Raw genomic sequence first — 22,753 nt, 5'->3', positions numbered from 1 at the left:
CCCCTGGCAACTGCTGATCTTTCTACTGTCTCCATAATTTTTGATTTTTCCAAGATGTTATATAATTGGAATCATAGCCAATGTGTAGCCAATGTGTGTAGCCTTTTCAGATGGGCTTCTTTCACCGAGTGAGATGCATTAAAGTTTTCTCCATGTCACTTCATGGCTTGATAGCTCATTTCTGTTTAACACTGAATAGTATTCCATTGCCTAGATGGACCACAGTTCATTTACCCATTCACCTACTGAGGGACATCTTGGTTGCTTCCAAGTTTTGGCAGTTATGAATATAGCTGCTGTAAACATGTGTGCATGTTTTGTGTGAACATCAGTTTTTAACACCTTTGGGTAATAAACAGGGAGCACGATTGCTGGATCCTAGGATAAGGATATGCTTAGTTTTTTAAGAAACGGCCAAGCTTCTTCCAGAGTGGCCGCACCATTTGCATTCCCACCAGCAGTGAATGAGCATTCCTGTTGCTGCACATCCTCGCCAGCGTTTGGTGGTGGTGTTACTGAACCAGGTGTCTTTTTTTGCCAGATGCACAGCAAGTCAAAACAGTGAGACCCCGAGGTCTGCAGCAAAGAGAGGGTTTATTCGTAAGGCAGCTGAGCGAGGAGATGGGAGAACAAGATCTGCCTCCCTGAAGGTGAGGGGATTGGGATTATGGAATAGCGAATAAAGCGGCAGGGCGGCGTGAGGCCTGGGGAGTGTGGGGAAAGGCGGTAGGCAGAAGGTGCAGGAATGGTCTTTCTGCACAGGTGTAACTAAGCCACAGGCCTCTGCATGTGGAAGAGGTTACAAGCAGACACTAGTGCACGCCTGGCTAGCGGGGCAGTGGTCCCATCCAGTCGTAACCAGCTCAGGGCCAACTAGAATTAATTAACTGACTCCAAGTTTCTAGAAAACAGCTCAGGCAAACATCTTACTCTTTAGGCTACGTGCCACTTGGAGGACCTGCAACTCTTAAAATGATCTTGATTGATGAAGGCAGGTGACCTGAACTGAACCTCCGGTTTCACTGTCAGTGCTCTGGGTTTGGCCGTTCTCACAGATGTATAGTGGTGTCTTGTTTGACTTTGCATTTCCCTGATGACACACGATGTGGAGCATTGTTTTTATATGCTTCACTGACATCTGTAGATCTTCTCTGGTGAGTGTCTGCTTAGGATTTTGGCCTTTATTTTTTTTTTTTAGAAATAGGAGACTGGGTGGTCGGTGCTGTGATTTGAGCTGGGCTGGCTGGGCGGCGGCGGCCGTCACAGGAAATAAGTGACCGTGGTGCTCAATAGTTCGGATAAGATGATGCAACTCCAGAAAAACACGGCTAGCATCAGGAATATCTGTGTTGTGGCTCATGTTGACCATGGAAAAGCTACTCTGGCTGACTGTCTTATATCTACAATGGCATCACCTCCAGCCGCCTGGCACGCAAGTTAAGGTACATGGACAGCAGAGAGGATGAACAGGTCCGAGGGATCACTGTGAAATCCAGTGCCGTTCCACTACATTATGCAAACGATTAATGCACTCACAGGAACTCTTTTTACTTCTAAAGTGCTAGAAGAAAGAGCAGAGAGAGAGACTGAATCCCAAGTGAATCCAAATTCTGAGCAAGGAGAGCAAGTGTATGACTGGAGCACTGGCTTAAAGGACACGGATGATTCTCACCTTTACTTCTCTCCAGACCAGGGAAATGTGGTATTTACAAGTGCAATGGATGGGGGGGGGGGGGCTTTGGAGACTTTCTGGGAGCTTGGTGGCTGGACACATTGTTGTGCCACTCGCGGCCACTTGGGAGCCCAGTTCAGAGACCCCAGTGCGTAATGGCCAACGGGCAGGAAGTGAGTGAGGCCTTCTGTGAGCACCTCCAGGAGCCGATGGCTGGGTCCAGCCCTGTAACATCTGGGACTGCCCCTTGAGTATTTGTTCTTAGGTGGTTCACGGGCACGTGGTCAGAGTGCTCTGTGTCTCGTGGTGAATGAAGGATTCCGCAGTCGGCAAGTGACCTGTAAGCGGACGAGAGCCAATGGGACTGTGCAGGTGATGCCTCCGAGAGCATGTGCCCCCAGAGAGAGGCCTCTGGGAAGAAGACCCTGCTCCAGTCACCCGTGTGTTCAAGGGCTTATCGAACCAGGGAACCAGGTAACGCTGACAAATCTAGTGTTTTGAGAGTATGATCATCTAGTATAATCGTCCAGTCCCCGTGGTCCAACCCATGCATCAAAACAATGAAATTAAAAAAGAGACTTCCCTGGCGGTCAGGTGGTGAAGACTTCGCTTCCAGTGCAGGGGGTGCGGGTTGGATCCCTCGTCGGGGACCAAGATCCCACGTGCCTCGCGGCCAAAAAAACCAAAACATAAAACAGTAGGAATACTGTAACAAATTCAATAAAGACTTTTAAAATGGTGTACATCACAAAAATAAAATGAACCCATGCATCAGGGCCCCTCCGCACGGGGGAAGAGGAGAGCCCAACTGCTGCGTGACCGTCATGAAACTCAGCTGCACAGGGACCTTACCACACCGCGCACAGGCTGGTTCACGGGACCTTCTTATCCTTTCATGGGCCTCTCTGTTGTAATTAACACAGGCTGCAGGGACCAAAAGTTCCCCTCGGCCCTCCTGAAAATGTTCGGTAATGTTAGTGCAGGAAGGTGTTTCACACTTCCTGCATTTCTGCCCTGCAGTGCAGCAGTTGTTGCTGCTGGGACTCATTGTGCTAATTCTCTTAGGTCATTTTCCCCTTTAGTTGTTCTGATTAACTCCAGGCACTACATGGCTACACACTTGTCTAACTGGAAAACGCACAGCCCCAATTCTGTGCAGGGACGATGCAAAGCACAGTGTGATACATCTTTCTGGAGCATCAAGTTTATTAACTAGAATTGGAAGAACCAAGGAGTTCTTCGAACAAGAACTATCCCCCTCCCCCACCAACACGGAAGACAGAAGAGTGGGGGAGGGGAGACGTGCCCCAGGAATGACAGTCCAGTCTCTGAAGTTTCACCCAGGTGGGGATTGAGGGGCGGACCTGCAGCCACGGTGGCCTCTCTTTCGGTCGCCTGGGCTGCTCCGGACCATCCTCTGAGCTGGCCAGGGTCTTGGATATGATGCTTCTGAAGGCCGCGCAGAGAACACACTCATCTTCCACTGGACCGGGGTCCCAGGGAGCGCGGCGGCCTGTCCTTCCTGCCTCGGTCATCCATGGGGTTCAGATGGGCTCACTTTATTATGACGCCTCTTGCAGGGCAGCTTGCAACAAAGGTGTTTTAATATAAACTTCCAGATTCTCCCAGCCACCCCTTGCTTTTTCTGGCTGTGGCCAGAGGGAGTGGATGAGGACATACTCTCAGGCTGCCCAGCGTGGGAGGACCTTCCAGTGTTGGACACCCCCGGGGGGCAGCTGGTTCCCTCTGGGGCTCCAATCCTGCTGCTGGTGGAGGGGGATGTCCCAGGCCCACACTGGTGGGCTGGGCTGGGGGTGGCAGTCGTCGACTGCAGGCTGGGAGGGGGCCAGGCAGGCTCACTGGTCTTCTGCCCTGCCTGCTGGTCTTCCTGCAGCTGCAGATTTTCTCCCTGGTAGAGCCATCTGATTATCAGGGTGGACAACTCAGGGCTTGAAGAAGGCTCACGTTCACTGCCACTGAGATCCCTGGAAGGGAAGGACCTCACAATTATGATGGAGGACCCCACCATTGGTTTCATGGAGCTCACACTGCCTGTTTCTGGGTTCCTGATCTGATCGCGAGTCGTGCCCAGAGTCCTCACCATTGTCATCTCCAGGTCCTCTTCACAGGGTGGCTGGAGTGGCTCCTTCTGGCCCATGTTCACCCATGGGTGCCTCATGAGGTCAGGTAAGGTGCTTCTGTCACTGGGGTTGAGGGCAATCATTTTTTGTAATAGACCCCTTATCTCCAAAGACAGGTAAGGTGGGATGGGGTACTGCCCTTGTAGGATTTGATTCCGCAGCTCGTGGAAGTCGTTTCCCACAAAGGGCCGGCACGCGGTTACCATGGTGTAGAGCACTACTCCCAGGCTCCACACGTCCAACGCAGGGCCGCTGTAGCTCTGCCCCAGCAAGAGTTCTGGGGCAGCATACGGGAGTGTGCCGCAGATCGTGTCCAGTTTGGCAGTGTCATCATACTTGTTGCTGAAGCCAAAGTCTGTCAGTTTTAGATTCATGTTAGAATCAAAGAGGAGATTCGGTAGCTTCAGGTGTCCGTGCACGATGCCCCTCTGGTGGCAGTGCTGCAGGGCAGAGACCAGCTGCTGGAACGGGCCTCGGGCCTCCGCCTCTGTCATACGGCCATGGTTCACTAAATAGCTGAACATGTCCCCCCCACTGAGGTACTCCATAACGAGGAACAATGTCTCCTCCGTGTCAGTCACCCCCAGCAGTTTTACAATATTGGGGTGATTCAGAGCCTTCATGCTGCGCACTTCCCGGAAATGTGCCTGGAAAGTTGATAAGCTCTGACGCCTTTTCTTAATGACCTTGACAGCCACCTGTGTCCCGGTCAGAATGTGCCGGGCCAGCTTCACTTTAGCGAAGGTGCCTTCACCAATGGTGTGGAGGATCTCGTAATCATCAATAGGAGCATCCTTGTCAGCGGAGTTGGCTGTGAGGCCCTCCATCATGGTGACCTGCTAACTACACTGACTGACAGCACTAACTAACAATGCTAACTCTACTAACAATGCTAGCTATGCTAACTGTACCAACAGCGCTAACTAGTACTAACTACACTACCTATGCTAATAAAGTATTAACTATACCAACGACGCTAACTATACCAACAATACTGACTATGCTAGCTGTACTAATCTTGCAGTACTAACTAAAATTAAGATAAAAATGAGAAAGAGAACAAAGGAACAAAGGAAAGCAGAAGAAATGGAAAGGAAACACCAAAAAATTGAGAAGAACAAATTTAAAACTAAAAGAAATGATAAAGAGAGAAAAATAAAGAAAAATGAGAAAAAGGCAAAGAACAAAGAAAAATAAAGGGTAGAGAAAAGAGGAAAAAATATCAACAAAATGGTAGAAACAAGGAAAAAACAAGCTAACTGTGGGTCCAAGGCCGTCAGGTCACCAAAAGCAGCTTCCTGGGCTCTAAGGACAAAATACCTGGGCCCAGCTGGGGTCTTTTCTAGGGTTCTTATGAATTATATCACAGTGGGGCACTCTGAGGTCAGAGCAAGAAATGGACCCATCACCGCTGGGGATAAACCACAGTGGTTTTCTCACTTTTTGAGTTCAAGGCCCCTTTACACTTAGGAAAAAGGATCCCAAAGAAATTTTTCTGTACATGTGTTATTAGATATTGGTATTCACCTTGTTATAAATTAAAATCTGTAGGATACTTCAGTGGCCTTTTTATTTCTAGTTTGAAAATAAAGACCTCATAATGTCTACACTTGAAGTATTCAATTCCTTTTCCTTAAATTCTGGTCTCAAAATAATGTTACAACTTAACTGACTTCACGATACTATACAAAATGTTCTGTTGCATAAGACACGATAAGGTACATTATGAAAGTCTGTGAAGCTGAGAGAAGATTTGCCAGGAAGGTCGTGAGCAGGTTTCTCATCAGGAGCCTCGGAGGCCAGATGGCATGGCTCAGTGTACTTCAAGTGTTGAAGGAAAGAAACCGTCAACCAAGAATCTTATATCTAGCAAAACTTTCCTTTGAAAATGAGGGAGAAATCAAGACATTCCCAGTTAATCAAGAGTCGAGAGAGTTCTTAACCACCAGACCTGCCTGCCACAGGGAGTTCTTCAGGTGGGAGTCAAGGACCCTGGACAGTAACTCAAAGCCTTATGAAGAAATAAAGACCTCTGGTAAAAGTAGATAGACGGGCAATGAGATAAGCTAGTACTATCGTAACTTAGGTTTGTAGCTCCACTTTTTGTTTTCTATTTGATTTAAGAGACTAATATAGAATAAAACACACACACATACAAATCAAAAAAAAAAGAAATAGGAGACTTTTTAAATTAATTAATTATTTTTGGCTGATTTGTTGCAGCACGCGGGCTTTCCCTAGTTGCGGCGAGCAGGGGCTACTCTTCTTTGGGGTGCACGGTCTTCTCATTGTGGTGACTTCTCTTGTTGCAGAGCACGGGCTCTAGGTGTGCGGCTTCAGTAGTTCTGGCACGTGGGCTCAGTAGTTGTGGCTTGCGGGCCCTAGAGCACAGGCTCAGTAGTTGTGGCGCAGGGGCTTAGTTGCTTTGCGGCATGTGGGAATCTTCCCCAACCAGGGATTGAACCCGTGTCCCCTGCATTGGCAGGCGGATTCTTAACCACTGCACCACCAGGGAAGTGCTGGCCTATTTTTTTTTTTTCTTTTTGCGGTACGCGGGCCTCTCGCTGTTGTGGCCTCTCCCGTTGCAGAGCACAGGCTCCGGACGCGCAGGCTCAGCGGCCATGGCTCACGGGCCCAGCCGCTCCGCGACATGTGGGATCCTCCCACGCGGCATGTGGGATCCTCCCGGACCAGGACACAGTCCCCTGCAACGGCAGGCGGACTCTCAACCACTGTGCCACCGGGGAAGCCCTGGCCTATTTTTTTAATCAGGTTTTTCGTTTTCTTATTGTTGAGTTTTGAGAGTTCTTTGTTTATTTGGGGTAACAGTCCTTTACCAGATGTGATTTTTGCAAATATTTTCTCCCAGCCTGTGGCTTATCCTGTCATTCTCTTGACATTGTCTTTCACAGAGAGAAAGTTTTAAATTTTAATGAAGTCCATCCAGATTATCAATCTGTTCTTTTATGGATCATGCTTTGTGTTGTATCTAAAATTCATCACCATACTAGGTTTTCTCCTATGTTATCATGTAGGAGTTTATAGTTTTATTTTTGCATTTAGGTCTATGTTCCATTTTGAGTTAATTTCTGTGAATGGTGTAAGGTCTGTGTCGAGATTCATTTGTTAGCACATGGATGTCCAGTTGCTATTGCACCATTTGTTGAAAAGCCAGCTTTTGCTGCATTATATTGCCTTTGGCCCCTTGTCAAAGACCATTTGACTGTGAAAAGTAAGATTTGAAGAGGCAAATTTACTTAGCAAAGATCACCCAGATGGTGGGTTCAATAAATTATATATCCCACTGGGGTTAAAGAATTGTTAGGGTCAGATACTTGAGGCAGAGAGTTGAAAGATATGAATTATTGGGAAAAGAGTAAGATGTCTGACCTTGAGATTAAGGATGTAATGTAATGACAAGGTACGTATGCATATATGGTGACTCAGTAGCGATTGGCCTTGGGAGGGTGAAGATAAGATAAAGGGACTTAGAGGCCGCTGTGTTGGAATAGTTATCTCCATGGATTTTGAACTTATCAATGTTCAGGAGTTGTGGAGAGAATGAGCAATGAGATAAGAGCTCAGATATTCAAGAAATGAAGTGGAGTAGACCAAGGGTGAATTGGTTGTACCTAAATTAATATGGATGGTGTGGTTTGGTGATATGCATTTGATGACTGAGGAGATTCAGAGAGGAAAGCAGGACAATTATCTAGAAACGTGGGTGGCACCCATCTCCCAATCCTGTGGTACCAGGGCTGTGGTGGGAGCGTGAGAAGTCACCATGGTACAGGTGAGATAATAATTTCGTATTTTGTTCAGTACTCTTTTTGATGCACTTGAGAAAATTAACTGTTTTTATTAGGATAGTGTCAGGATCAGAGATAGGTACCCAGAGGACTGATATGCCAACTGTAGTTAAAATAGATTAGAGACAGAGGAGAAGAGAGAGATCAAGAATAAGGCTATTTATTATACAAATGATAGTGAGAAGTTACAGGCATATTGGAAGAAGGGATGACATAGCAGGACAGTTGGAGGAAAACCAGGAAAGACACTGTATAAGGAAGGAATTCCAAAAAGAGAACAGCCATCCTTAGATTCTCAGAAATCCTAAACACAGTAAGGGGTGGAATGCCTTATATTGACCATTTCCAGATCTGAAAACTGAAGCACAAAGAAATAAATGATTAATCTGAACTGCATGATTGATTCCAACGTGGTAGAGCTGAAACCAGAGTTCAGCCTTCCTGACTATTAGTGCCATAGAACAAACAAAACAACCAAGTCCCAGCTGAATCCTGTAGTTTCTGTTCTTGGCTTTATCAATACTATAGTTGTCGTTGTAATTAATCGCATGCTAATAAACCCTAACTTGAACAGAAAATTATTCTTGATTCTTTTTTAGCATAATGTATATCTAACATAAATTCAACAGAAAGCAAGAAGACACAATCAAAAGAAAATATATAAGTATAATCAGAGGGAAATATTTGCACACTATATTTTATAATTGGTTATAGAAAATCATTTTTGTTTCACAAAACAGTGATTTCAAAGTGTCTATCAGTGAGGTAATTGAGCCATTTTTGCCGGGAACTTTTCTTTCCCTGTTTGCAATTGCATGTGTGTTTATTGTTGGGTGGTGGTGTCGTGCGTACTGCATGACTGAACAGTGATGGCCAAAGGGAGAGTCAAGGATTAGTTCTGGGGGAGGCGAGGACCATTGCCCCTCCACTCCCTGCATCCAAGTGGTAACTCAGCACTCACTGAGTATCCCCCCAGTAGTATATGCAGTCAAAGCCTCTACTTATAATCAGTAAACCAGAAAAAAAAAAGCAAAATTCGCTACACCCACCCTCCATGTGCAACCTGGTCAGAACAGAAGAGCATCGATCAGGAGACTTCCCTCAGTTTGCGGGACAACAGGCTTGGAGATGGAAACCCTCAAACCCATCAGCTGTCCTTCCTGCCCCCATCTGCGCTGTGCGCCGTGCACCTCAGTCTTCGGAAGGGCAGGGGCTGACCACAGGAGCAAGGAACCGGAGAAATACATTCAGCCCCTCTTCTGGTCCAGGTGGCGGGTGTTAGGTGTAGGCTGAGATAGTTTGTTTTACGCAGCAAACACGGTGCTTGTCCTTGGCCAGGCATCACTGTTTGAGCCAGTTCATCAAGCACCCAGGAAGTGGAGCTGTCTCAGGAGAGCAGCTTGTCCTAAAATGATTTATTCCTTTCTAGTGGAGAGTTTAATTGGCACTTTGAAGGGAATGAGGTAGTGGGGGCAATAATGAAGCTAAACGATTCCAAGTAATTGCTACCCTAATTGTAGAAGTACACAACACAACTGAATCATTTAAATTGCTGAAAACTTTGGTGCTGCACACTTTCTAGCTATTGCAAATGCATTGTTATACATGCTTGTTTGTAGGTAAAACTACATATATGTGTGCATATATAAATGAGTGTACTTCTTATCTTTCAGCAAGATGATTTTAAAGTGCCTTCCGTATGTACTTATCTTCATTCTTACAGAGGCTGGCAATGAAGCTTATCTCTTCATTAACTGATCATTCATTCATTGATTCTGCATATATTTATTATAAATCCAAATAGCTTTGTACTGAATGTTTGGGGTATTTAGCCAAGATTATGGTTCAATTCTTGCTTTAACTTTTCTTATATAACTACGTGGAGATTTAGACAATAGACAACTACAATATAAAGTGCCAAGTGCTGCAGTTAGGGTACTATAATAACATAGAGGAAAATCGGCAAACCAATCCAGCCTGGAAGGAAGGTTTACTCTCACAGTTAGCTGAGTCCTAAAGGATGACAGACTTCAACCCACTGTCCCTAATAGGAAATAATATTAATTTGTACTTGAGAGTCAGTGGTCTTGTAATTCTGAGTCACCATCTTTTTTTTAAAAGCAGCTTTATTGAGACATACTTCACATATTATATAATTCCCCCATTTAAAGTGTACAGTTCAATGAATATATACTGAGTCACCATCTTGCACTGCGTTATTTTCTGGGATTATGCAAGAAAAATGAGGAGGTGGGTGAAACAATTTATTTGAGATACTTTGATTAAAGTCAGCCTTAATCCAAGTTATTGAGGAACATCACAAGTGTTCCTATGCCATTTGACCAGTGATCAAATTTCGAGTAGGTAATCAGTTTCTTTTCTGGCTGAATCATCCACACTGCCTGTGAACACTTCTTTGAGGATGTTGGCTCCTGGCTGCCTGACATCTGGTGGCTCCCTGGTTCACTCTTACACTCTGTAATGAGACTTCAGTGAATGTTTTAGGGAAGCTACTAAGTGTCCCTTCATCTTAACCTAAAAGAAAAATCATTGCTATTTATTCATACTTTTATGCAAAACACATTTGTTAAACTATGTGTGAAAGGCTCAGTACAGTTTCCTAATGTTTCCTCATATAAATTTTAGAAATAGGAATTAGCTATTCAAACAAGTGAAGAGAATATTATGTAAATGTTTGATAGTTATTTACCCAGGTTCCCTATCCATTTGCATGCTTAATGAGTTGGAAGACAATTATCCATGGGTGTCTTGCATTTCTGCACATTTTGCAAGTGGATGCATCAGCTATCTTTGTTCCAAACTATCTTTTCAAAGATGTTTGTATAGCAAACAGCCTTGAAAGGTATAAATGGTATCTCCACCCAGAGCAAAGGCAGGTTTGTTTACTGTCCATTATAGTAAAGATAATGTCTCCCTCCAAGGCTTACTGCCTTTTGTAAAAGATCTGGGTACCCTAGTTCAGGGTTCCTCTCCTGCTGGGCAACCCACTGTGTGTACAGATATCATCAGATCCTCTTTGCATTAGTGTGTGGAAATTTGGGTTCAAGGAACTGGCACAAATATTAATCCTCTGGCTATGGCTGTTGCTATGAGTGACAGAGTCGCTTGCCTCTGATCCTGGAATCTCATGTCTTATGCCAGCATCCATGGAATTAGTGGCTAACTAATTAGCTTGCAAATACACCCTTCACGGTTCTTAACATAATGTTCTCTTAAATTACCTCTTTTCTACCATCATCTTGTTTCCTTATGGTGAAATAAATAAATAATACATAACTAATTCCCCTTTTTCAGTTTTTTTAACTGAAGTATAGTTGATTTACAATATCGTGTTAGTTTCAGTGAGCAACAAAGAGATTCAGTTATATATATATATTTTTAAATATTTATCTATTTATTTATTTTTGGCTGTGTTGGGTCTTCGTTTCTGTGCGAGGGCTTTCTCTAGTTGTGGCGAGCGGGGACCACTCTTCATTGCGGTGCGCGGGCCTCTTACTGTGGCGACCTCTCTTGTTGCGGAGCACAAGCTCCAGATGCGCAGGCTCAGTAGTTGTGGCTCGTGGGCCTAGTTGCTCCGTGGCATGTGGGATCTTCCCAGACCAGGGCTCGAACCCGTGTCCCCTGCATTGGCAGGCAGATTCTCAACCACTGCGCCGCCAGGGAAGCCCTAGTTATATATTTTTTTCAGATTATTTTCCATTATAATTTATTATAAGATAGTGGATATTGTTCCCTGTGCTATATAGTAAATTCTTGTTGCTTATCCATTTTATGTACATTAGTTTGTATCTTTTAATCCCATACTTCTAATTTATCCCTCTCCCATGTCCCTTTCCCCATGGTAACCATAAATTTGTTTTCTATGTCTATGAATCTGTTTCTGTTTAACATATAGATTCATTGATATTATTCTTTAGAGTCCATATATAAGTGATATCATATAATATTTGTCTTTCTCTAGCTTACTTCACTTTGTATGATATTTCCTAGGTCTATCCATGTTGCTGCAAATGGCAATATTTCATTTTTTTTATGGCTGAGTAATATTCCATTATATATATAGTCTGCCACATCTTCTTTATCCCTTCATCTGTTGATGGACCTTTAGGTTGCTTCCATGTTTCGACTATTGTGAATAGTGCTGCTATGAACACTGGGGTGCATGTATCTTTTCAAATTATGGTGTTCTCCAGATATATGCCTAGGACTGGGATTGCTTGGTCACGTGGTAGCTCTATTTTCAGTTTTTTAAGGAACCTCCATACTGTTCTCCATAGTGACTGCACCAATTTACGTTCCTATCAAAAGTGTAGGAAGGTTCCCTTTTCTCCACACCCTCTCCAGCATTTATTATTTGTAGACTTTCGGATGATGGCCATTCTGAACAGCGTGAGATGATACCTCATTGTAGTTTTGATTTGCATTTCTGTAATAATTAGTGATGTTGAGCATTTTTTTTTTTTTTTTTTTTTTTGGCGGTACGCGGGCCTCTCACTGTTGTGGCCTCTCCCATTGCGGAGCACAGGCTCTGGACGCACAGGCTCAGTGGCCATGGCTCACGGGCCCAGCCGCTCTGTGGCATGTGGGATCGTCCTGGACTGGGGCACGAATCGGTGTCCACTGCCTCGGCAGGTGGACTCTCAACCACTGCGCCGCCAGGGAAGCCCCGATGTTGAGCATTTTTTCATGTGCCTGTTGGCTGTCTGTATGTCTTCTTTGGAGAAATATCTATTTAGGTCTTCTGCCTATTTTTTGATTGGGTTGTTTGTTTTTCTGACATTGAGTTGTACGAACACTTTGCCTGTTTTGGAAATTAAGCCCTTGTCGGTTGCATTGCTCACAAATATTTCATCCCATTATGTAGGTTGTGTTTTTGTTTTGTTGATGGTTTTCTTTGCTGTGAAAAAGCTTTTACATTTTATTAGATCCCATTTGTTTATTTTTTGCTTTTATTTCTTTTGCCTTCAGATACTGATCTAAGAAAATATTGCTATGATTTATGTCTGAAAATATTTTGCCTATGTTCTCTCTAGGAGTTTTATGGTATCATGTCTTATGTTTAGATCTTTAAACCATTTTGTGTTTACTTTTGTATATGGTGTGAGGGAGTGTTCTAAGTTCATTGATTTACATGAAGCTGTCCAGCTTTCCCAACACCACTTGCTGAAAAGACCTTTTTTTCTCCATTATATATTCTTGGCTCCTTTGTTGCTGATTAATTGACCATAGGTGTGTGGGTTTATTTCTGGGCTCTCTATTCTTCTCCATTGATCTATGTGTCTTTGTGTGTGTGTGTGTGTGTGTGTGTGTGTGTGTGTGTGTGTGCACGCCAATACCATGCTGTTATGTTTACTGTGCTTTGTAGTATAGTCTGACGTCTGGGAGGGTTATGCCTCCAGCTTTGTTCTTTTTCCTCACGATTGCTTTGGCAATTCTGGATCTTTACTGATTCCATATAAATTTTAGGGTTATTTGTTCTAGTTCTGTGAAAAATGTCATGGGTGATTTGTAGGGATTACAATAAATCTGTAAATTGCTTTGGGTAGTATATCCATTTTAACAATATTAATTATTTCAATTCAAGAGCATGGGATATTTTTCCATTTTTTTGCATCATCTTTCATTTCCTATATAGTTTTATAGTTTTCAGCATATAGGTCTTCCACTTCCTTGGTTAGGTTTATTCCTAGGCATTTTATTTTTTTGACACAATTTTAAATGGGATTATTTTTTACTTTCTCTTCCTGGTATTTCATTGTTAATGTAAGGAGGTGCAACAGATTTCTATATATTAATCTTATATCCTGCCTTCTTGCTGAATTCATTTACTAGTTCTAATAGTTTTTGTGTGGAATCTTTAGGGTTTTCTATATAGAATATCAGGTCAATAATTCTTTTTAAAAAAACTCACTTAATATGTCTTTTTTCCTTCTACCTGTATTCTTTATGACAAATATCTGCTAGATGATAACAGCTATAGCAGGCTTGTACCTTCCCAACTCAAGCAGCATATTTCTTAAGGAGTATTTTTTAAATTAAGCTGTACAGAGCCTCAGTGGGCCTTGTGGTTGGATTGTGAGCAACTTGAAGGTTCTGTCCCATTTCAAACATGGCAGTTCCACTCTTTTTAAATTTAATTTAATTTAATTTTACTTATTTATTTATTTTTGGCTGTGTTGGGTCGTCGTTGCTGCGCACGGGCTTTCTCTAGTTGCGGCGAGCGGGGGCTACTCTTTGTTGGGGTGTGCGGGCTTCTCATTGCAGTGGCTTCTCTCATTGTGGAGCATGGGCTCTAGGCGCGTGGGCTTCAGTAGTTGCGGCACATGGGCTCAGTAGTTGTGGCTCACGGGCTCTAGAGCACAGGCTCAGTGGTTGTGGCACACGAGCTTAGTTGCTCCGTGGCATGTGGGATCTCCTTGGACCAGGAATCGAACCCATGTCCCCTGCATTGGCAGGCGGATTCTCGACCACTTGCGCCACCGGGGAAGCCCTGGCAGTTCCACTCTTATATGTTCTATGTGTTACATGTCTGTCTAATGTTTCAGGCTGTAAATGAATAAAAGAAAGAAAGAATGAATGAATAAAGGAATATATAACAAGGAAATGCTTTAAATCACTGTTCTATATGATGCAGGTAAAAGGTTTCTAGTCTGGGAGAGAGCTGCTTAGGAACTGGTACTCATGCTCTTCCCACCTTATTTCCCTTGTTAACTTAAAAATGTGGAATTCAGTGAGTAGATGAGGCCATCTTACATTTTTAAAAAAATTTTCTACATGTTCAAAATTAACTTGTTAAGATGACAATGGGCTGAGGGTTCTTTTTTTTAGTTTCTGTTTTTTTTAATCTGTGGAGACCCTTTACTGCTTCATTGAACAGGGTCAGGTTAATTGCATCCAGTTTCATTTGATGATGGTGAAGTAGAAAGCAGGACACTATCTTGTACAATAATTATTTGCCATTACGTGTGTTATTAATCACCACTTGGAGGATGATTATCAAGTCATACATGTCAGAGGAGAAGAAACAAAGTGCAGGGCAGTTTGCTGTGCTTTCTGCCGTAGCCTGCTTTGGCTCTGGTTGGATTAGCCCTGAGAAGGTGAAGGAAATCAAAGCTCCCCTAATTCCCAGTGGGGATCAGGTCCAGTCCTTAGGTGGCAGAGGTCCCATCCTGAGGGAGCGGGGCACACATTTCAGGGAAGCAATGGACAGCCTCTGCTTGTCCTGTGTGATGATGACTGCTTTTCCAGTTTTTTGTTTCATTGTTATGAGTTGAGAGAGTTCATAAATTTCCACAGGCAAAAGTACTCCTTTGTGAAACATATTTTGGAATAAATGCTTTGGATCTATATCCACTGGAAATTTATTTTAAACTTAAAAATGAGAAAACAAAGCACAAAGCAGGAACAATGTGCAAGTAATTTAATTGGGAATCTCAGTTTTGTGTTCTTTAGTTAACACCTTTTATTCTAGATTTTCCTCTTAGACAACCAGGTGTTAAAACTATTCAATATATGAGCTAGTGAAGCCATTTATCTTCATGGGACCTAGGCAAGAAATTGGGAAGACAATTACTTTCTTAGGGTGAAAATTTAATTACTGTTTGTATGTGCTGCCAGGATAAAGCATGGAAATATTACTAAAACATATACAACAGAGCGATCAAAACTGTGACCTGACAAGATTTTGGTGACCTTTTCTTTCCTCACATGGTGTCCCCTGGGCTTTGAAGCTTGGTATTGTCTCTGGTGTTTGAGATATAGGTTAATTATACTAACTAGTGTGAAATCAGAAAAATAAAATGAATATAAGCAAGAGTAACATATTTCAAACTTGCCTGACAAAATTCTCTGAATATTTATTCATTTATTAGGCACAAATCTGTTCCTGGTGTTGAACTAGGAAGCAAAGAAAAAAAAAGGAGGCCAGGTTTGAGATCCAGCAGAAATTTTTCTAGTGATAACAGAGAGCTGGCTTGTCCCAGGTTAATGACATTTCCAGAATTTAAATATTATGAATCCAAAAATACACAATTATTATAAAAAGCAAGGATTGGTTCAAGATGGCAGAGTAGAAGGACGTGCGCTCACTCCCTTTTGTGAGAGCACCAGAATCACAACTAACTGCTGAACAATCATCAACAGGAAGACACTGGAATTCACCAAAAAAGATACCCCACATCCAAAGACAAAGGAGAAGCTGCAGTGAAATGGTAGAAGGGGCACAATCACAATAAAATCAAATCCATAACCGCTCGGTGGGTGACTCACAAACTGGAGAACAATTATACCACAGAAGTCCACCCAGTGGAGTGAAGGTTCTGAGCCCCACATCAGGCTTCCCAACCTGGGCGTCCGGCAATGGGAGGAGGAATTCTTAAAGAGTCAGACTTTGAAGGCTAGTGGGATTTGATTGCAGGATTTCGACAGGACTGGGGGAAACAGAGACTCCACTCTTGGAGGCCACACACAAAGTAGTGTGTGCATCGGGACCCAGGGGGAAGGAGCAGTGACCCCACAGGAGACTGAACCAGACCTACCTGCTAGCGTTGGAGGGTCTCCTGCAGAGGCGGGGGGTGGCTGTGCCTCACCATGGGGACAAGGACACTGGCAGCAGAAGTTCTGGGAAGTACTCCTTGGTGTGAGCCCTCCCAGAGTCCGCCATTAGCCCCACCATAGAGCCCATAGGATCCAGTGCTGGGTCGCCTCAGGCCAAACAACCAACAGGGAGGGGACCCAGCCCCACCCATCAGCAGACAAGCAGTTTAAAGTTTTACTGAGCTCTGCCCACCAGAGCAACAGCCAGCTCTACCCACCACCAGCCCCTTGCATCAGGAAACTTGCACAAGCCTCTTAGATAGCCTCATCCACCAGAGGGCAGACAGCAGAAGCAAGAAGAACTACAATCCTGCAGCCTGCAGAACAAAAACCACATTCACAGAAAGGTAGACAAGATGAAAAGGCAGAGGGCTATGTACCAGATGAAGGAACAAGATAAGACCCCAGAAAAACAACTACATGAAGTGGAGATAGGCAACCTTCCAGAAAAAGAATTCAGAATAATGATAGTGAAGATGATCCAGGACCTCAGAGAAAGAATGGAGGCAAAGATCGAGAAGATGCAAGAAATGTTTAACAAGATCTAGAAGAATTAAAGAACAAACAAACAGAGATGAACAATCCAATAAATGAAGTGAAAAGTACACTAGAAGGAATGAATAGCAGAATAACTGAGGCAGAAGAACAGATAAGTGACCTAGAAGACAGAATGGTGGAATTCATTGCCATGGAACAGAATAAAGAAAACAGAATGAAAAGAAATGAGGACACCTAAGAGACCTCTGGGACAACATTAAACGCACCAACATTCACATTATAGGGGTCCCAGAAGGAGAAGAGAAAGAGAAAGGGCCTGAGAAAATATTTGAAGAGATTATAGTTGAAAACTTCCCTAACATGGAAAAGGAAATAGCCACCCAAGTCCAGGAAGCACAGAGAGTCCCAGGCAGGATAAACGCTAGTAGAAACACACCGAGACACATAGGAATCAAATTGACAAAAATTAAAGACAAAGAAAAATTATTACAAGTAACAAGAGAAAAATGACAAATAACATGCAAGGTAACGCCCATAAGGTTAACAGCTGATTTCTCAGCAGAAAGTCCACAAGCCAGAAGGGAGTGACATGATATATTTAAAGTGATGAAAGGGAAGAACCTACAACCAAGATTACTCTAGCCAGCAAGGATCTCAGTCCAATTCAACAAGAGAAATCAAAAGCTTTACAGACAAGCGAAAGTTAAGAGAATTCAGCACCACCAAACCAGCTCTACAACAAATGCTAAAGGAACTTATCTAAGTGGGAAACACAAGAGAAGAAAAGGACCTACAAAAAAAAAAAAAAACCCAAAACAATTAAGAAAATGTTAATAGGAACATACATATTGATAATTACCTTAAATGTGATTGTATTAAATGCTCCAACCAAAAGACACAGGCTCGCTGAATGGATACCCAAACAAGACCCATATATATGCTCTCTACAAGAGACCCACTTCAGACCTAGGGACACATACAGACTGAAAGTGAGGGGATGGAAAAAGAGATTCCATGCAAATGGCGATCAAAAGAAAGCTTAAGTAGCAATACTCATATCAGATAAAATAAACTTTAAAATAAAGAATGTTACAAGAGACAAGGAATGACAGTACATAACGATCAAGGGATCAATCCAAGAAGAAGACATAACAATTATAAATATGTATGCACCCAGCATAGGAACACCTCAATACATAAGGCAGATGCTAACAGCTATAAAAGAGGAAATTGACAATAACACAATAATAGTGTGGGACTTTAGCACCTTACTTACACCAATGGACAGATCATCCAGACAGAAAATTAATAAGGAATAACAAGCTTTAAAAGACAAAGTGGACCAGATAGATTTCACTGATATTTATAGGACATTCCATCTGAAAACAGCATATTACACTTTCTTCTCAAGTGCAGATGGAAAATTCTCCAGGAAAGATCACATCTTGGGTCACAAATCAAGCCTTGGTAAATTTAAGAAAATTGATATTATATCAAGCATCTTTTCCAACCACAACACTATGAGATTAGAAATAAATTACAGGGAAAAAACACGTAAAAAACACAAAGACATGGAGGCTAAACAGTACATTACTAAATAACCAACAGATCACTGAAGAAATCAAAGAGGAAATCAAAAAATACCTAGACACAAATGACAATGAAAACACAATGATCCAAAACCTATGGGATGCAGCAAAAGCAGTTCTAAGAAGGAAGTTTATAGCAATACAACCTTACCTCAAGAAACAAGAAAAATCTCAAATAAACAATCTAACAATACACCTAAAGGAACTAGAAAAAGAAGAACAAACCAAACCCAAAGTTAAAGAAGGAAAGACATCATAAAGTTCAGAGCAGAAATAAATGAACTAGAAATAAAACAGTAGCAAAGATCAATAAAACTAAAAGCCGGTTCTTTGAAAAGATAAACAAAATTGATAAACCTTTAGCCAGACTGATCAAGAAAAAGAGGGAGAGGACTCAAATCAATAAAATTAGAAATGAAAAAGGAGAAGTTAAAATGGGCAATGCAGAAATACAAAGCATCATAAGAGACTAATACAAACAACTCTATGCCAATAAAATGGACAACCTAGAAGAAATGGACAAATTCTTAGAAAGGTGTAACCTTCCAAGAATGAACAAGGAAGAAATAGAAAATATGAACAGACCAATCACAAGTAATGAAATTGAAACTGTGATTAAAAATCTTCCAACAAACAGAGGTCCAGGACCAGATGGCTTCACAGGTGAATACTGTCAAACATTTAGAGAAGAGCTAACACCCATCCTTCTCAAGCTCTTCTAAAAAATTACAGGGGAAGGAACAGTCCCAAACTCATTCTTCGAGGCCACCATCACCCTGACACCAAAACCAGACAAAGATACTACAAAAAAAGAAAATTACAGACCAATATCGCTGATGAATATAGATGCAAAAATCCTCAACAAAACACTAGCAAACAGAATCCAACAACACATTAAAAGGATCATACACCATGATCAACTGGGATTTATCCCAGGGATGCAAGGATTATTCAATATATGCAAATCAGTGTATGTGATACACCATATTAACAAATTGAAGAAGAAAAACCATATGATCATCTCAATAGATGCAGAAAAAGCTTTAGACAAAATTCAACACCATTTATGATAAAAACTCTCCAGAAAGTGGGCATAGGGGGAACCTACCTCAACATAATAAAGGCCATATATGACAAACCCACAGCAAACATCATTCTCAATGGTGAAAAACTGAAAATATTTCCTCTAAGATCAGGAACAACACAAGGATGTCCGCTCTCACCACTATTATTCAACATAGTTTTGGAAGTCCTAGCCATGGCAATCAGAGAAGAAAAAGAAATAAAAGGAATACAAATTGGAAAAGAAGAAGTAAAACGGTCACTGTTTGCAGATGACGTGATACTATAAGTCGATAATCCTAAAGATGCCACCAGAAAACTATTAGAGCTAATCAATGAATCTGGTAAAGTTTCAGGATATAAAATTAAAGCACAGAAATCTTTTGCATTCCTATACAGAAACAACGAAAGATCAGAAAGAGAAATTAAGGAAACAATCCCTTTCACCGTTGAAACAAAAAGAATAAAATACCTAGGAATAAACCTACCTAGGAGGTAAAATACGTCTACTCAGAATACTATAAGACACTGATGAAAGATATCAAAGATGACACAAACTGATGGAGGGATATACCATGTTCTTGGATTGGAAGAAGCAATTGTGAAAATGACTATATTACCCAAAGCGATCTACAGATTCAGTGCAATTCTTATCAAATTACCAGCGGCCTTTTTTACAGAACCAGAACAAAAAATCTTAAAATTTGTATGGAGACACAAAAATCCCCGAATTACCAAAGCATTCTTGAGGGAAAAAAACAGAGCTGGAAGAATCAGACGCCCAGACTTCAGACTATACTACAAAGCTACAGTAATCAAGACAATATGGTACTGGCACAGAAACAGAAATATAGATCAATGGAACAGGATGGAAAGCCCAGAGATAAACCCACACACCTATGGTCCACTAATCTATGGCAAAGGAAGCAAGGATAAACAATGGAGAAAAGACAGTCTCTTCAATAAGTGGTGCTGGGAAAAATGGACAGCTACATGTAAAAGAATGAAATTAGAACACTCCCTAACACCATACACAAAAATAAACTCAAAGTGGATTTAAGACTGGACACTATAAAACTCTTAGAGGAAAACACAGGAAGAAAAACTCTTTGACATAAATCACAGCAAGATGTTTTTTGACCCACCTCCTGAATAATGAAAATAAAAACAAAAATAAACAAATGGGACCTAATGAAACAAAACCCACCTCCTAGAATAATGAAAATAAGAACAAAAATAAACACATGGGACCTAATGTAACAAAAGCTTTTGCACAACAAAGGAAAGCATAAACAAGATGAAAAGATAACCCTCAGAATGGCAGACAATATTTGCAAATGAATCAACAGACAAAAGACTAATCTCCAAAATATATAATCAGCTCATGCAGCTCAATATTAAAAAAAACAACAACCCTATCAAAAAATGGGCAGAAGACCTAAATAGACATTTCTCCAAAGAAGACATACAGATGGACAAGAGGCACATTAAAAGCTGCTCTACATCACTACTTACTAGAGAAATGCAAATCAAAACTACAATGAGGTATCACCTCACACCGGTTAGAATGTGCATCAGAAAATCTACCAACAACAAATGCTGGAGAGGGTGTGGAGAAAAGGGAACCCTCTTGCACTTTTGGTGGGAATGTAAATTGATACAGCCACTATGGAGAACAGTATGGATGTTCCTTAAAAAACTAAAAATAGAATTACCATATGACCCAGCAATCCCACTATTGGACATATTCCCAGAGAAAACCATAATTCAAAAAGACACACACACCCCAGTGTTCATTGCAACACTATTTACAATAGCCAAGTCATGGAAGCAACCTAAAAGCCCACTGATAGATGAATGGATAAAGAAGATGTGGTATATATATACAATGGAATATTACTCAGCCATAAAAGAGGAATGAAATTGGGTCATTTGTAGAGACACAGATGGACCTAGAGACGGTCATACAGAGTGAAGGAAATTCAGAAAGAGAAGAACAAATATCGTATATTAACGCATGTATGTGGAATCTAGAAAAATGGTACAGATGAACCAGTTTGCAAGGCAGAAATAGAGACACAGACATAGAGAACAAACATATGAACACCATGGGGGGATACAGGGGAGGGTGGTGGTGGTGGTGGGATGAATTGGGAGATTGGGATTGACATATTTACACTAGTGTGTATAAAATAGGTAACTAATAAGAACCTGCTTTATTTAAAAAAATAATAAAATTCAAAATAAATGAAAAAGCAAGCCTACTCTATCACATGACATATCGACCAAAACTGCAGTGAAAAATTAAAAAGTAAATAATAAGCATGTAATAAATATATAATTAAGAATGTGCATCTGTCTAATTGGGAAAGTAGAAAATGCTCTGAGTATTTAAACAGAGGGAGTGTAATGCAGGGAGCTGGTGCTGCAGGTAAGGGAATTGCTGATAAGCCATTGCTCCCTCCTCTCTCTGTTACGTGATATAATTCCTAATTCCTTTCAGATCACCATGCCTCCTTCTTCCCTAAAAAAACACTAGCATCAAAGCTCATTCTGTCATAATGTACTACCTAATAACTCTTTTTTTTTTTTTTTTTTTTTTTTTGTGGTACGCGGGCCTCTAGCTGTTGTGGCCTCTCCTGTTGCAGAGCACAAGCTCTGGACGCGCAAGCTCAGCGGCCACGGCTCACGGGCCCAGCCCCGCCATGGCATGTGGGATCCTCCCGGACCAGGGCACGAACCTGTGTCCCCTGTACTGGCAGGCGGACTCCCAACCACTGCGCCACCAGGGAAGCCCAATTCTATTTGTTATAATCACCTACAGGCCATTGATCTATCCCCCTTATTCCTTGAACATGTTAGCTCCTGGATAGCGATCTTCAAAATTGTTCTCTATTCTGTATAGGATTGGTATCACTCTTAAAATTTGTTCCTGTAATACTTGATCCTTCCAATGATCTTGTGTATCATTTCCTTGTCCTTCAGTATCCTAGCCTCCATCCTAACAAAGCCATCCCTTCTTATGGCTATATCTTACACCAGTTCTGTTCAATAGTACCTTCTGCAGTGGTGAGAATGTTCTGTACCTATGCTATAGATGGAATGTTTGTCTCCTAAAACTTATATGTTAGAACCTAATCTCCAACGTGATGGTATTTGGGGGCGGAGCCTTTGGAAGGTGATTAGATCATGAGGGTGAAGCCCTCATGAATGGAATTAGTGCCCGTGCCCTAAAGGAGCTCTCAGAGAGCTTCCTCATCCCTTTTGCCATGTGAGGATATAGCAAAGAGATGACCATCCATGAGCCAGGAAGCAGTTTCTCACCAGACAGTGAATCTGTTGGCACTTGATCTTGGACTTCCCAGC

At 42.0% G+C, this 22,753-nt stretch overlaps 1 pseudogene; it reads right to left on the bottom strand.

Moving 5' to 3' along the window:
- Positions 1–3,203: 3,203 nt before the first annotated feature.
- LOC114903046 lies at positions 3,204–4,643 on the bottom strand (annotated as a pseudogene).
- Between the last annotated feature and the right edge of the window lie 18,110 nt (positions 4,644–22,753).

The sequence above is a fragment of the Monodon monoceros genome, unplaced genomic scaffold (assembly GCF_005190385.1).
Source record: "Monodon monoceros isolate NGI ecotype Baffin Bay Population unplaced genomic scaffold, NGI_Narwhal_1 Super_Scaffold_20, whole genome shotgun sequence".
NCBI lineage: Eukaryota > Metazoa > Chordata > Mammalia > Artiodactyla > Monodontidae > Monodon > Monodon monoceros.
This window is presented reverse-complemented; position numbering and strand designations above follow the sequence as displayed.